At 41.9% G+C, this 16,433-nt stretch overlaps 1 long non-coding RNA gene across 1 annotated transcript; it reads right to left on the reverse strand.

Annotated features, from left to right (window-relative positions):
* Window positions 1-528: 528 nt before the first annotated feature.
* On the reverse strand, window positions 529-16,433 carry LOC121764650. The gene is made up of 4 exons (XR_006042581.1): window positions 16,201-16,433; window positions 15,749-15,885; window positions 15,564-15,636; window positions 529-1,093 (listed from the first exon to the last, which is right to left on the reverse strand). It is a non-coding gene; the product is annotated as an uncharacterized LOC121764650 (long non-coding RNA).

A 16,433-nucleotide genomic window follows, 5' to 3' on the forward strand; every position in this document is an offset into this window, starting at 1 on the left:
TTATCATTATAAATTAAAAGTCAAATGATCGTGGCTACCACACACGTGGCAAAACCAGAGTAGAGTTACACTTCCATCTCCAAGAAGCTTACATTTAGAAATAAGACTCACCTCTTTTCTCATCTTTAAAACTATCTATATGAGAATACCCAATTATATGTATGAATGAAAAATAAAGAAATTGCACAAGTTGTAGCACAAAGTAATCAACTTTATTCCAATATATTATCTACTTAACCAGTTCCAACCATATAAATAGTCCTAGAACCTTAAACTTTCGGTTACCCAATTGGTATTTATCTCTATTCTTGGCTAATATTCTGATTCTTCTTTGCTATAATGAATCAAAGTAAAGACCAACTTTGCCCTTTGATTTTTGGGTGAGTTTGGGGTAGGGTAGGGTTGGCTAGTGGTTTATTCTTGATGTTAATTGGTAGTATGGTTTTTTCATACAAATAACAAAAAAATTGCATGATTGACATCTTTTGTCATAAATCAAGGAGACATAAAGAGTAAATAACTTAAATATGAAGGAACGTACGTATGCATTCACACCTCTCCCTTGTGGGTACACTTTTGGTGATTATTACTATCAATATAACAAATATTTGAAATTTATAGAAAAAAAAAGTATTATTATTTTAATTAAAAGCTCCTTTAGACTCGATTTGCTCTGCATAGGTAAGTTTTTGAAGCTCTAGTGCAAATAATTAGATTGCATGAACAAGATAAAGTGAGAGAAGAATGGACTTAGTAATCTAAGCCACTAATATCATGGACGAGTTAGACCTCAAGAGCACCCTCGTTCCTGCTCGCCTCCTTCGCAGCAACGAGGGTGTGCGCTTAATTCAATAGCTGTGGCTCTATAGCCAGAGGCCTACCGGAGATCAAGATCACAAATGTGGGGACTTGATCAGTGACGACACTGGCAAGTTCAGCTCCATTGGAGGGGATCTTGAAGTCTGAACTGTCGCCACCAGATTCCACATATGGACCCTCGCCCACGACCACAATGTCAAAGGAACTTCCAGATGGATTTTCTTCATAGTTTTGGCCCCAACAACTTCCCTTATAGCTTCCAAAATCGTAGTGCCTGTCTTATTCGAAATCGTTAGTAAAATTGCTTCCTTACACTCAAAAACAAAAGCACAGGAAGAATACAAAAAAGAAACAGATCATTAGGCAAAGAATCTTGCTATATTCAAGGTCTTGACATGGTTGCTTACGAGGAAATGACATGACAATTCACCGATATGCAACACATGCACGTGCAGGAGAGAGAGAGAGAGAGAGAGATGGATGAAAAGGAGACGAATGATGGCTTGGTAGGCAAACAAGGTCCCATATTCTGAGAGAAGGAAACGGCTGTATGAAAACGAAATGAACGGCGTCTTTCTAGAAAAAATGAGGTCCCATATTCTGCAATCATAGACATATGTTACAGCTGGAAACTCTAGAAAAAAAAGAAAAAAAAAAGAGGGTATTAAATAGGAGTCGAGATAGATAATAAGCAATAAGTCAAGAAATCACCATAACCAAAACTAGAAATCAACAAGAATAGAACTTGTATTCTAAAATCTACAACAAAATGCTTTGCACATGCAACAAAATTTTCTCTGCAAGTTAACTATTCTAATCAGTCAAACAATCTAAATAAATGGAATTTTGGACTACACAGATTTTGGAAAAAGCATTCCATAAATCAAGCACATGACCATCGAGGTCATCATCATAAAAATTTAAGTTTTATGAATAATGTGTAAAACCAAGTTAGTGGCTTATGCAAATCGTGTTTAGTGGATAGCAACTAAAGTATCAAAGTCGTGAAGGCGATGAATCTGAAGAGAGAACTTAACTTGAAAGGCTGCAGATGAAGCCATTTCAGAGAAAACTTAAGTTGGTTATAGTGTCTTTTCATGATTATATTTGTCTTCGTATGTTGCTTGAATGCTTATATATGATAGATTAATATTTATCCAATTAAATAGGTACAAGTCTTTGCAAATTCCTCTCACAACCAGTAGCATTGCATGTAAGGCTCAATATTCGAATTGCAAATCTTTGCAAATTTGGTTTAATAGGTCCAAATGATTTCCATTTCAAATAGCCAAAGGACTTCCAAAAACAGTGATAGCTCCCTATATTTGGCCATTTTATCCCTCATTATCGTGCTTTTAATACTTTGGTTGGTAACAACTTCTCAACACAAGCGTACATGCATTCCATGACCTCTGGACATATAGAAATACCTTGCATATTTGCATACTCCCAGGTTCAAGTAATGAGCTTAAGCATGTAATAGATCGTTCCATCTAGAATCAATTATATCAAATGCTATCTTAAACTTTTTTTTTCCATTGTATGCCTTGGAAATGGCCTCTTTACACCGATCCATAACATTTCGACAAGAGAACAAGCCAACTTGAGCGCATAAACGACATGCCTCCAATAATTTTCATTCAATTGCATTATTGGTAAGTGTTTTTTTACAACTGGTTATTTCTCCATTCATCACTAGTGAACATTTTTTAGATTTTGCTACTGGTTATGGATAGACCTCAATAGGATGAAAGAAGTAACAAATTTGGCGATGGTCGGCCCTTTTACTTTTATATTTTCTCATCATAACTAGCACACTACTTTTACTATTAATGAAACTAGTCAAACCTATTTTTTATGGCTTCCCTGACAAGTAGTATTTTACCAATATCCTCAAACATCAAATCGATGCAATGGGTTAAACATGGAGACCAAAATAATATAGGTTACTTCATTTGCAACATCAAACCAGTTTTCTTGTATTGGAAACATTCTCTGTTTGGATCACATTTTTCTCTTGAACATAATCAACTATCACTTCAAACATCGACAACAAAGTATTTGCATCTTTCACAATGTCAGTCACATCAATGGACTTGATGAAAACTGAACTTTAGGAGAACTCACTAAGAAGTTCATAATGGCTCTTTGAGAAACTGAGCCATGCCACCTGTCAGATATTGATCAAAAACCCGTAAAGTCTCCACTCACAGATGAGTTTTTAGGATATCGTTCACAACATTTACCTCTTTATTAAGGAAAAAACGCACTCGACTCATAATAACTTGGTGGCTTCATGACTGGACCAAATTGTCCATAAGATTCGATAACACTCTTGAAGAAACATTTATAGTTTGCAACTTTAAATGGTATACCAGCATCATAAAATCATCTAGCATAATTGTTGCAATCCTTATCATGCAATTCTCTTTTGTAGACTTCATTTATTGTATTCTAATTTTTCTTTGCTCAACTTTTGTGCTTGCAATTTTTTTGCTGCATCAGGGTTAAATACACATCTTTTATGTTGGCATAAAATTCACAAAGTACACTAGATTTTGAAGAGTTAGGCTTTTAGGAAGAAGATGTTACTAGTAGATCAACGTAACTAAAAAAGCATCAAAAAAAATGTGCTTTGGATATGTATTTCAACCCTGATCCACCAATGAAGTCTAAACACAAAAGTTGAGCACGAAGAAAACAAAAGACAGAAAAATATTCTGCAAAAAAGAATTGCATGGTAAGTTTGTAGCAATTATGATAGATGGTTTTATGACACTTAATTTATCATTTTATGCTGCAAATTTATGCTGCAAATTTATGCTGGTTTCAAATTATGATGGTTTCAAGATTATTTTTGAATCTTCTGGATAGTTTGGTCCAGGCATAAGGCCACCGAGTTACCACGCGTTAAGAGTGAATTTGCATAACAAAGAAGTCGATGTTGCGATCTATGGGTGCTCGACTATATCTGACGGGTGGCGTGACTCAGTTTTTCAAAGTGACATTATCAACTTCATGGTGAGCTCTCCTAATGGTTCAGTTTTCATCAGGTCCAATAATGTTTCTGATATTGTGAAAGATGCAAATGCTTTGTTGCCGATGCTCGAAGAGATGGTTGATTATGTCGAAGAGCATACTATGATCCAGATTGTGCAGATAATGCTTCCAATTACAAGAAAGCTGGATTGATGTTGCAAGTGAAGAAGCCCAATTTGTTTTGATCTCCACATGCAACACATTGCATTGATTTGATGCTTGAGAATTTTGGTAAAATACCACTTGTCAAGTAAGTCATAAGAAAATTTATAGTTTTGACTTGTTTCATTTACAATAATAGTGTGCTAGATATGATGAGATGATATACAATTTGCCACTTCTTTCATCCCATAGAGGACCATACATAAAAAAAAATGTTCATTAGTAATAAATGGAGAAATAGTTGGTGTTCAGAAGAGATACCTAGCACAAATGCAACAGCTACTAGCCTACTATGCAATCATATATGAAAATTACTTGAGGCATGTCGTCTACGCACTCAAATTGATTTGTCCTCTTGTCGAAGTGCTGAGAATGGTTGATATTGCGGGTAAGCCCGCTGGGGTACATTTATGAGGCTATAGATCAGTGAGGCCATTTCCAAACATTCAATGGAATAGAAGAGAATTTTAAGAGAACATTTGATATAATTGATTCAAGACAAAAGGATCAATTACGCAGACCATTATATCTAGTCATTACTAGAACTCAAGAGTCCTTTATGCATATGTGCAAGGTATTTCAACATATCCATTACATCATGGAATGCATGTCTGTCGAGAAGTTAGTTCCCGACCTAAGTATTCAAGGCAAGATAATGAGGAATGAAATGGCCATATATAGGGAGTTGTCCTTGTTTTAGGAAGTCCTTTGGCTACCTGAAACATAAATCAAATGGCATCGGGTAATTATTCATTATTTTCTTATATATTATTAATCTAAATGGTAATGATAAATTATATTTTTTGTCTCTTTCAATTGAATGGTGGATCTATTACACCAAATTTGCAAAGATTTGTAATTCGAATATTGAGCCTAATATGCAGTGCTACCATTTGTGAGAGGAAATGGAGTGTTTTTTACACGGTTATCCCCCACAGCCAGACGGAGCAGCCCAACATCGCCGGAGAGGAAGAGGAGCCGAAGGAGCTACAGGCCCCGGATCTGAACTATGAGACCGTGGAGCGCGGACGGCCGTCGCCGAGGGAAAGGAGGGATCAGAGGAAGTCAGCCAGGAGAGCCAAGCCGCCTGTAAGGTTCGGGGATTATGTTCCCAAGTAAGGCGCGATGAAAGGCCTCGTAGAATAGGATCTTCTATTTTTTTTAACTCTGTTATTCGGTTTTTATTATTATTTTTGAGCAATTGGGTCGAGCAATTTATAAGCTCCGTTCCGGGTTTTCTTTGTTGGTTCTTTCCCGGGCCGTAAGTCGAACCAACCCTACGGTCCTTAGATTATAAATAGGCGCGGAAATCAATAAAAAGACATCAGAAAATTTCGCCTACTTCTTATTGTTTATTTTTACGTTCTCGCAAACCCTAGTTGTCGACGGGATTTCGCCTCCCGGGACTTCTAATCTTTATCGCGACATCACGTTAGGGAGATTATCCTTAACAAATTGGTGCTTTCACTGAACTCATGGACCTTGTCACGTCTGATGCCGTACGTTCTGAGGGGTTACCAGTGAGCCAGTTCTCCGCTCCACCGATCAGCGTGGGGTTGCCGTCAGGGTCGATCGTTCAGGGATCGGAGCCGGTGGCCACGATGTTTGAGCATATACTGGCCTCTTCAGCACGATTTGAAACGCGGATGGATGATTTTGATCGCCGTTTGGTGCCACCACGATCGGACCCAGCGCAGAGCTTGAGTCTCCCCTCTCATTGGTTTACCGATGCCATGCCTCGCTCGGTACCGCTTTCCATTCCTACTCAATCGGTCGTGACGACCATCCCAACTATGCTGGCTTTTCGCTCAGGGGAGCAGCCGCGGTTGCTAGCAGGGATAAGTGGAGGCTTTTCCCCTATTAGTTCAATGCCTACCCCTTTCTCGATGCCGGGTCAGATGGGTGTTTTGGAGGCCGGATCACAGGCGGGGTCGGGTTTGTTGCCCTCGTGGGAGCCACCGGGAACCTGCCACGTATCGTCTGTCTACCTAGTGGGATAACCCAGCGTGGCATAATAACGGGGGTCACCGAGCATGGGACGAACTGCGGGACGTGAAGATGAAGCCCCCGCGTTTCAATGGGTCGGATGCGGTGAATTGGATTGCTAGAATTCAATACTATTTTGATCATCTGATGATGCCTGAGGCGTATCGTCTCCACTATGTGGTCATGCTTTTTGACAACCAGGCAGCGAAATGGGTATTTAACTATCGTGCCAGCAACCCGGTTGTTCTCTGGAGCGATTTTTTGGAGGATGTGCGGGGACGTTTTGATCCGCAGTGTTTTGAGGATTACCTTGGCTTGATTGCAAAACTGGTTCTGACGGGTTCGCTGGCTGAGTACAATGCGACTTATGAATCTATGCGGAATCGAATCCCTAATGTCCCTGAGTCCACTTTTTTACCTATCTATGTAGCGGGTCTTCAACAACCAGTGTGAAGCCAGGTCAAACACCACCATCCGAGATCAGTAGCGGCCGCGATGGCTCTTGCTATAGAGTTTGACGGCAGCAGTGAGAAGCCCGTACCTCAATCAGGTTCCCAGCGCCGCCCTTGGCCGCCCAGAGATCAGAAAGGGCCGACGTCGGCTGTCCCACAACAGCAGCATCAGTCCCAGCCGGCGACGAAGCCTGTTTACGCTAGGGGCCTGAATATTCGAAGCTTCCAGTTATCCACATGACTGCAGCTTGGCAGGCAAATCGTACCCGCCGCGGCGTATGTATTTCTTGCGAGGAGAAGTGGATGCCATCTCACGCTTGTCCTTCTTGGCTTATATGGGTGGCGATGCAGAGTGAGGTGGAGGAACCGGATACATCTGATGATCAGCCGGAACCACCAGAGGTGATAACGGCAGATCTTTTGCATATCTATGCGCTAGACGGCAAGCAGCGGTCGGAGGCGATGGAGCTGCGAGGTACAATCGGGGCTGATCCGGTGGTCATTCTGGTCGAGACAGACAGCTCTCATGATTTCTTGCATCCCAGAGTGGCGCAGAGGCTCGCGCTTCCGCTTACGGCAGTTAAGCCATTCCGTGTATATGTGGGAAATGGTGCTTCGTTGGTATGTTCGCACGCTAGCTTGCAAACTCGTGTGCTGATTCAGTCACACGTGTTCTTGATTGATTTGCACATCCTTCCGATTCATGGGCCAGATGTAATTCTCGGCTCGGCTTGGCTTGGCTAAAATCTATGCGACGCGTCCCTAGTGATTTTGTGGATGGGACTTTGGAGTTTGTATGCAATGGGGTGCCTATTTGTTTGAAAGTATCTTCACCAAATGCGCAGCAGGTTTCGCTCAAGACCGTCGCCAGCCTACTGTCGTTGAGAAGAGAGGCTATGATGTCTGAGTTGGTAGCGGTTCCCGGAAATGAGGACCAGGAGGCGGGTCACGTCCAGTCCCAATTTCCGCCTGACCTGGGTCCCAATTTCCGCCTGACCTGGGACCCATGATTCTCTCGGTTTTGCGATCGCATGAGGCCGTCTTTCACTCCCCGACGGGCATGCTACCAACCCGCCCCTTCGACCACCGCATTCACCTACTTCCGAACTCAAAACCGGTTAATGTGCGTCCATACCGCTACCCATATTTCCATAAGAATGAAAACGAATGCCAGGTGAAGGAAATGCTAGCTTCGGGCGTCATCCGGCCTAGCCAGTGCCCGTTCTCATCTCCTGTTTTGCTTATTCGGAAGAAGGATGGAACGTTTCGATTCTGCATTGACTACAAGGCCCTAAACACTGCTACGGTGCCTGATCATTGTCCTATACCCACCTCGGATGAGTTGTTTGACGAGCTGGGGTTTGCACGATTTTTCACCAAGCTGGATCTGCGTTCAGGGTACCATCAGATTCGGATGCACACGGATGACGTCTTCAAAACGGCCTTTCGAACTCACGACGGCCAATTTGAGTTCATCGGCATGCCGTTCGGATTGACTAATGCTCCGTCCACATTCCAGTCGGCCATGAATGCCATTTTTAGACCACTGCTGCGCACCTTTGTTATCGTTTTTTTGACGATATCTTAGTCTGTAGCCCGACGCTGGAATCTCATGTGCGCCACCTGCACGAGGTACTTACCATTCTGAAGTCTAATCAGTTTTTTGTTAAATTGTCCAAATGTGTTTTCTGCAGTACTACAGTTGAGTATTTGGGGCATTTAATTGCGGAGGGACACTTGATGGCTGACCCGGAGAAAATTACAGCCATGGTCGCGTGGCTGGTGCCAAGCTCCATTAAACAGTTGCGAGGTTTTTTGGGACTTACAGGTTATTATCGGAGGTTTATCGCGCATTATGCGACTCTAGCAGGCCCTTTGACGGAATTACTGAAAAAGGACGCCTTCGCTTTGTCCCCCGCGGCAGGAGATAATTTTCTGGCCCTCAAAGCAGCTATGACATCGGCTCCGGTGTTGCGCCTACCAGATTTCTCTAAAGTATTTTATATTGAGACAGGCGCGTCAGATTTCAGGATGGGCGCTGTCCTCCTTCAAGAGGGTCATCCTTTGGCCTACTTCAGCAAGAAATTGGGGCCGCGGCGTCGGGTGTCATCAACATATCATAAGGAGTTATACGCCATCGTCGAGGCGGTTCAGAAGTGGCGCCAGTACTTATTAGGGCGCGAATTTGTGATCCGAAGTGATCAAAATAGTTTAAAGGAATTATTGCAGCAGGTTATTCAGACTTTGGATCAGCAATTCTATGCCCGAAAGTTAATGGGCTATAAATTTCGCATTGAATACAAGACAGGGGCCTCCAACAGGGTGCGGGTGCAGGCTCAGACCGCGCTGCTGACCCTGGCAGCTCATCTAGTACCGGATATCTTTGAGCTATTGCGGGCAGAGGTCGATTCCTTGACAGAATTGATGGAGCTGAAGGCGTTAATCGAGAAGGGCAAGGCGGCCAGTCCCTGTCGTTTGTCGGGGGCCTGGTCTATCATAGTCGTCGCATTTATGTAGGTGAGGGGTCGGCGGCGAAGTTGCCTTTGATCGCGGAGCATCATTCTACTCGCAAGCTGGTCATCCAGGAGTTGACAGGACTCTTCGCCGACTGGCTGCCCAATTTTATTGGAAGAGCGTGCAGAAAGATGTGAAGTAGTTCGTGGAGGCTTGTGTGGAGTGTCAAACGACTAAGTATTATACACAAAAAGTCTCGGGGTTTTACTACAATCATGGTGGTGGTTGATAGGTTGACCAAGTATGCGCATTACGCGCCGCTACCGCCACATTTCAATGCTCTGAGAGTGGCAAACCTTTTCATTGAAACGATGGTGAAGCATCATGGTTTTCCAAAAACCTTGGTGTCGGACAGGGATTCCGTGTTCCTAAACTGTGTGTGGGAGGATATGCTGCGTCTGAGCGGTACTAAGCCGCGTTTCACAACTGCGTATCACCCTCAATCTGACGGTCAAACGGAGGTGCGAAATCGTGTTCTGGAGCAGTATTTACGGGCATTCGTGGCAGATAAGCCGAACAAATGGGTCAATTTCTTGCCTTGGGCGGAGTTATCTTTGATTGCTTCTTTCACGAGGGGCTAGGTACGTCGCCGTTCAAAGCCTTGTACGGGCGAGATCCCCCTCCGTTGGTGGCGGCAGAACCGTCGCAATCCACTCCGTCCGATGTGGCGTCTTTGATCAGGGCGAATTGATTGTATCCCTGCGCGCTAATCTGGAAAGAGCGATGCGCGCGGCAGCGAATAAGCACCGGCGACATGTGGAGTTTGAGGTCGGGGATAGGGTCCTGTTGAAACTGCAGCAGTATCGACAATATTCGGTTGCCAAGCCTCTGTCCTCAAAATTGGCGCGAAGGTTCTTTGGTCCGTATGAGGTTTTGGAGCGAATTGGTCAGGTTGCTTACCGCCTTCGATTGCCAGAGGGAAGTCGCGTACATAACGTGTTTCATGTTAGTCTGCTTCGACTGTTTGTGCAAGGTGGGTCTTCGGGGGCCGTGGGGTTACCACCTTTATTCGCGCGTGGTCGTCCTGTTTCGCGACCTCTGAAGTGGGTGTGGAACCGCATGGTGTGGCGTGATGGAGCGACAGTGGAGGAGGCGTTGATCCAGTGGGATGATGACGTAGGAGAAACTCCGACGTGGGAGCCGCTGGTGATTGTCCGCAGGCGCTATCCAAACCTCATCCTTGAGGACAAGGATGCTCTTATCGGGGGGAGTTGATATGGTTATCCCCCACATCCAGACGGAGCAGCCCAACATCGCCGGAGAGGAAGAGGGTCCGGAGGAACTACAGGCCCCGGATCTGAACTATGAGACGGTGGAGCGCGGACGGCCGTCGCGGAGGGAACGGAGGGATCAGAGGAAGTCAGCCAGGAGAGCCAAGCCGCCTGTAAGGTTCGGGGATTATGTTCCCAAGTAAGGCGCGATGAAAGGCCTCGTAGAATAGGATCTTCTATTTTTTTTAACTCGGTTATTCGGTTTTTATTATTATTTTGAGCAATTGGGTCGAGCGATTTATAAGCTCCGTTCCGGGTTTTCTTTGTTGGTTCTTTCCCGGGCCGTAAGTCGAACCAACCCTAGGGTCCTTAGATTATAAATAGGCGCGGAAATCAATAAAAAGACATCAGAAATTTCGCCTACTTCTTATTGTTTATTTTTACGTTCTCGCAAACCCTAGTTGTCGACGGGATTTCGCCTCTCGGGACTTCTAATCTTTATCGCGGCATCACGTTAGGGAGATTATCCTTAACAGTTTTCCAACATAATTAATTAGAATTTGGATAATCTCTAGTGTGAATGAATGATATTCTTATTTATATATTTGATGAAATAAACACATTCTTTATTTTCCTTTACATTTTTAGATTCACAGCAAAAATAGGTATTATCTAGCACAAGAATGATTAAATGACTTATTATCATTTTAGAAAAATGATAATAAATAGTTAAGTAGAGAAATAGTAGAGTAAGATAGAGAATATGGTAGATAATACTCTTCTCTATCTTACTTTACTTTTTCTCTACTTTAACCATTTATTATCATTTTTTTAAAACGAGTGCTCAAAATGAAATGCCTCTATTACTATGGAACGGAGGGAGTATAATATAATAGAGCACTTGATAGGCTAGTTTTTGTCACTCGGAAATGATCACTTTTCGCACTTATTAGTTGAATATTTGCATGAAAAAAGATGCTTTTTGGCAGGGTATAGATCATTAAGTTCGGAAGCTGCTTAATGAAGGCACGAAGAGGAAAGCATGCAAGAAAGAGGGCAAAATGACATGAAATGGAAGAATGTGAAGGAAGAAGGCAAAGAAGACTCAAACTGCCCAAGCTGTTGGACTGGCCAGTTTGAACCTGACGGGAAAATGATTAAAGCCACTTCCACACACTTATCAAGGACAAATCCCACTTGCTACACTCACCCATATCTGCCCTTGGAGAGTAAAAAAGAAGGGAAAATATCTTTTATTGGATATATGTATTAAAAGTACTTAACTTCCCAAGAACAACTCATCACTCACCACTTAGCTTTAGTTTAGTTTTAGTTTATTCTCTCTCTAGGAAACTTTCCTCTCTTCCTTAAGAAGAGAGATTTCAACTTCAAGGCTGCCAAAATCTTTGTTCACCATGGGTTGAAGTAGTAGTAATTTAGCTGTAGTGTTTATTTTCTATAGTTGCTTGTTCTTAACTTTTGGAGTTCTTTTGCATCAATCTCACTCTTAGTTATTGTTGTGGTTCTTGTTTTAAAAGCTCATTTCAAGTAGTAATTTCTCTAAGTGTTTGTGTTTAATGTGCTTTAAGTTTAGCTCTTGTTTAGCTTGTTGTTTAGTTTTAGGGTTGGTTATGTTCTTGTTTAGTTAAAACTTCTTTCAAGCTTTTAAAATCAGTTTCTCAAACATTTTCTTAGTTAGTTTATGGTTAAAAAAACGTTGATAAGGAGTTAGAAAAGTCTCAAAAAAATCAGCCATGTGTTGTGTGTTTTCGGCACCTTGTCGGGTGTGATTTTCGTATGATTTGGCATGAGTTTGATGAGCTCGGTTTTTGAGTGTTCTTCCACCATGTTTAAGTGTTCTTAAGCTTTCTTTATCTTCCTCAATGATTCTTTAAGTTTCAGCTTTTAATTTGGTGTTTTCAATGCATGATTAGCTAGTTTACTTGTTGATTTTGTGTTTCTCTTGCTTAGTTAGTTGTGTGGAAGCCAATTAGTCATTCCTCTCACTTAATTTTCGTGCCTTATGGTGTGGATTTAGAGGAGATATCAGCTTTTAGAAGTTAAGTGAAAGGACCATTAGTTGTAGGTTTTTATCCAATGGTTTTACACCTTGGGTAATAGAAGTTGGGAGACAACAAGTACATGCTTTCATTTCACTTTGGCAGCCATTTAGCTTAGTTAAGTTCTGCACTCCACCTCCCATTTACATGTGATTTAGTTTAGCTTTTAGGACTTAATTAGTTTAGCTACTTTTAAAGGTCACATTCCTAGTTTCTAGGCTTTGTTTAGTAGCTAACACTTAGTTTATTTTCCTTAGCTTTTAACTTAGTTTCTTTTGCTTTCTAAACTTAGGAATGTTCATGCAAGTTGCTGCTCTATTTTCATTTCCGAAATGTTCTTATTTTCACCAAGTGTTAATTGCTCTCGTTGCTGCATTTATTTCTGTCAACTTGGCCAGTTTGTCAAATTGCCCAGTCTGCGTTCCAGTTTAAATGCTTTGTTTCACTTGCATGTTATTTTCTCTTTTAGTTCCCAATCTTAGCTCAAGTGTAATTTGCATTTTGTAGTTTAGTTCCCACCCTCAATTTAGAGCGTGGCGGCATCACCAAAACCTTTCTAAGTGTGGAAATACATAACGGATACTACCGTTCCTCGTGGGTTCGACACCCTAACTTACCATATGCTAATTAATAGTATTTTGGAAAGTGGAAACTTATAAATATTGTTGAATAGGAAGGGACACGCGCCTACGACACGCGTGCGAAACCCCGTTCCTTTCAGCACTCATTCGTAGATTCAACATAAATGAGATACTTGGTGAATTATGTCATTCTTGAGCATAGACGTTCCATCTCAACCTCTCAGGTAAGTGTGAATGCTCGGGTCTCAAAATTGAGCTCGAAGATTCAGCTTGGTACATGCCAAAGAAAACTCCGAGAAATTGGTTGTCCTTGAGATCAAGAAGTTGCAAGAGGTTGGATTCAAATGTTGTGATTTAATCCGAATAAAACGAATAAATCACAAGCGGCATCATCGCTAAAACGAATCAAGAGCTCTTGCGCAAATTGATACCACACAATGGACGAATAACGATGGCGGAATATTTGAAACCACGGTAATGCGGGTCTAGCTAAGGCGATGAGTGCAAGGTCCATTCATTGTGCATCGAGGGCTTTGTTCTCCATAAAAAACTTACTAGTGCGGGCTAGCCATCCCAACACATTAGGTACCGTGAAACGACAAAAGGGCCATCGTTGGGGGAAGGTAAACTTGAAGCAAGGGGGGCTAGAGGCATTTGTCGCATCCGAGGCCAGTGTTGCAGGAATGATTGGAGGGACAGTTGAGAGATCGACAGATCCGCACTAGATCTAAGTTTGACGTCCAGGAGCAGGAGTGATTCTTGCAGGCGTTGGGTGAAGTGGTCATCAAAAGACTCCTAATTAAAAAAAGCCTTGAAAAGGGAAACCTAATCTGAAACTGACTTCGAAAGCTGAATAAAACCTAATGGGAAACCAACTGACTTGGAACGAAATCCTAACCCTAATCCTCATGCCTCTTGTCGCTTTCCTTGCCGCTAATCTGAAAACTGACTTGTTTTTTCTTTTCAATTTTTTGGTTTTTGTTCATTTGTTTTTTCTTTTCAATCTTTCTCCAGTTACTAAAGGATAGAACAAGAAGTTAAAATACTAGATAGAAAAATTGAGTACAAGAAATAATCCTCGAATTGAGGCACTAAGGTCTAAGGCTAGCCTAAACAACCATCCTACGATTAACTATCGTCCTATTATAATTTTCCCCAGACACAACCTTTCTAATGAAGAGCTGTTTGTAACAATTATACAAAGACTCCAATTTTACTAAACTCGACTACATTATCCTATATGTAAGACTCCACTAACAAAAAGACTTTATTGCAACTACAAAATAACAAACAATAAAGAAAGAAAACAGGGAAGGTTAGGTTGTCATCCTCTCGATATCAGTACTTTCCGCTGTCAAAACATCCTTGAGGGCAAGGCTGGAGTGGAAATCGAACAGAGGGTTCATACTCATGTGTTATAGAATCAGTATCCCACAATGGTCACTTGTCCTAGTCAGACTTAGTCTCTTGAACTATATATATGTACTTTATGAAAGTAATGAAATATACCTATTACTTCTCTCTACTATGTCTATATACTTTTCCACATATGTTTATGCTTTATTGTTCTACATCATGCTTTAGAGAAAATGTCAGCATGCAAAACAGAGGACCACACAAAATATGAAAGGAGGGTAACAATTTTAACCCACAGAATCTAGAAGCACTGTACTGAACGAAGAGTTCCCAAAAAACTGTTCTCTTCTTGCTCAAGTTTATGGCCATGAATTGCTTCTTGGGCAGCGAATGCAATGCCTCATTACAACGAGAATGGCTGACGGACAACCGGGTTGAGACAGAGGCTGCTGCCGGCCGAGGAACAACAACGATAGCCACGACAGGGGCTGACGCAGACTGTCGGACAAGTTCTATGGTCTGTAGAGGCTGCTGCTGGGGCAAGGGTGGGAGCAGTGGTTGGCTGCTACTTGTGGATTATCCACTGGCTGCTGGAGGGAAAGGGCAGGATGGGGCCCCTGTCGCAAGCAGGGGCCAGTGGCAGAGGGTTGGCTGAAAGTAGGAATACCAAATACCAATGCATAACTAGAGCCTGCACTGAATGGAAGGCTGCTAGCAAGTCTGCTGGATCTTCAACTGCCTTTCCGAATTCCAGGTTGGAAACAATCGTTCATGCACCAAATTGATAGAGATAATATGGTTTGCTATTGGAAACTAACCGAAATAGGAAGAGAAAGAGAAAGAACAGATACCAAAAATAAACGATAGAACAAGAAGAAGAAATGTACTAGATAAGAAAACTGAATACAAGAAATAATCCTCAAATTTGAGGCCCTACAGCTAGCCTAAACTAGTTTCCTACGATTATCGTCCTATTCTAATTTTCCCCAAAGACACATTGCTCTTTCAATGAAGAGCTATTTATAACAATTACAAAGACTCCACTTCTACTAAAACTCTACTAGATAGACTATCTCTAAGACTCCACTTACAACAAGCCTTTATCATGACCAAATACCAATGCATAACAATAGTACTAATAAAGATAAAGGAAGGAAAGCAGGGAACGTTCAGGCTATCATCCTATCGATGTCATAAACAGCTATGGACAAAGCCTCATGCAGAAAACTAAAGGCAATTTTCTTACAACATTTATATTTCTCCAAGTTATAAATTTACCAACTATTAAAATCAGTTTTATAAAAGGAAAGATGCAGTCATAAGAACTAATTCAATAGCAATATAAAGAGCGAAAACGCAGATGGTTACAGAAGGAAAACTCACAGCAACACATGGAGCAAAAGTGTAGTGAATTCCGCTAGCTGCACCACCAATCCTCCGGATCAAGTCAGCATCACTACAAGCACACAATCCATGTAAAATTCAAGATGTTGCTTTTATAGTCAATCTGGTAGCTCCAAGGCTTATGTTGTGAAGAAATAAGGTAGCCACATAGACATTGCTGTTACCATCAACGATTGATAGGGCATTGGGATCTCAAGCCGCGACAGCAGCGCACCCTTCTGGAAAGTGTCGGCCAAGGCCACCCGATCTGAGGACTTGGCATTGTCAAAAGGCCCACTCCCACCAACACTCAGTACACACCCTGTACAGATCCAAACACAAAAATGCAATCAAAATCGTTTACCTTTGCACAAACCCTAAACCTTATACCAAGACCTTCAATTGAAAACTGAAAATTCAACCTAATTTGAATGAATAATCTGAAATCCCAGACATAAAGGAGCAAACAAGAATCAAAATCGTTTGACGAAATTAACTAAATTTTTCCAAGGCGGAGCAGAGCATCAAAAATCCAGAGCGAAGTGTCATTACGGACAAACAATTTCTTCTAATTAGGTTACGTAACTAATGAAAGATATTAGAAATTTTGGGATAGCTGGTATCAGTTGAAACTGACCTATGGAGGGGTCTTTAATGGCGGAAGGAGTGGCAACACGCGCTCAATCTGAGTCATTTTTCCGATTTTCTCGTTGAGCATCATTTGAGAGAGGATGTCCTTGATTCGTTCACCATTCAAGAATTTGAGCTAGCCGAGATGAGCGAATAATGAAGATTTGGGAGTGATAGATTTCAAATTTTAACGGCAATAATGAAGATTTGGGAAAGAATTTTTCTAATTGAAACGACAAT

The sequence above is a fragment of the Salvia splendens genome, chromosome 14 (genome assembly GCF_004379255.2).
Source record: "Salvia splendens isolate huo1 chromosome 14, SspV2, whole genome shotgun sequence".
Classification (NCBI taxonomy): domain Eukaryota; kingdom Viridiplantae; phylum Streptophyta; class Magnoliopsida; order Lamiales; family Lamiaceae; genus Salvia; species Salvia splendens.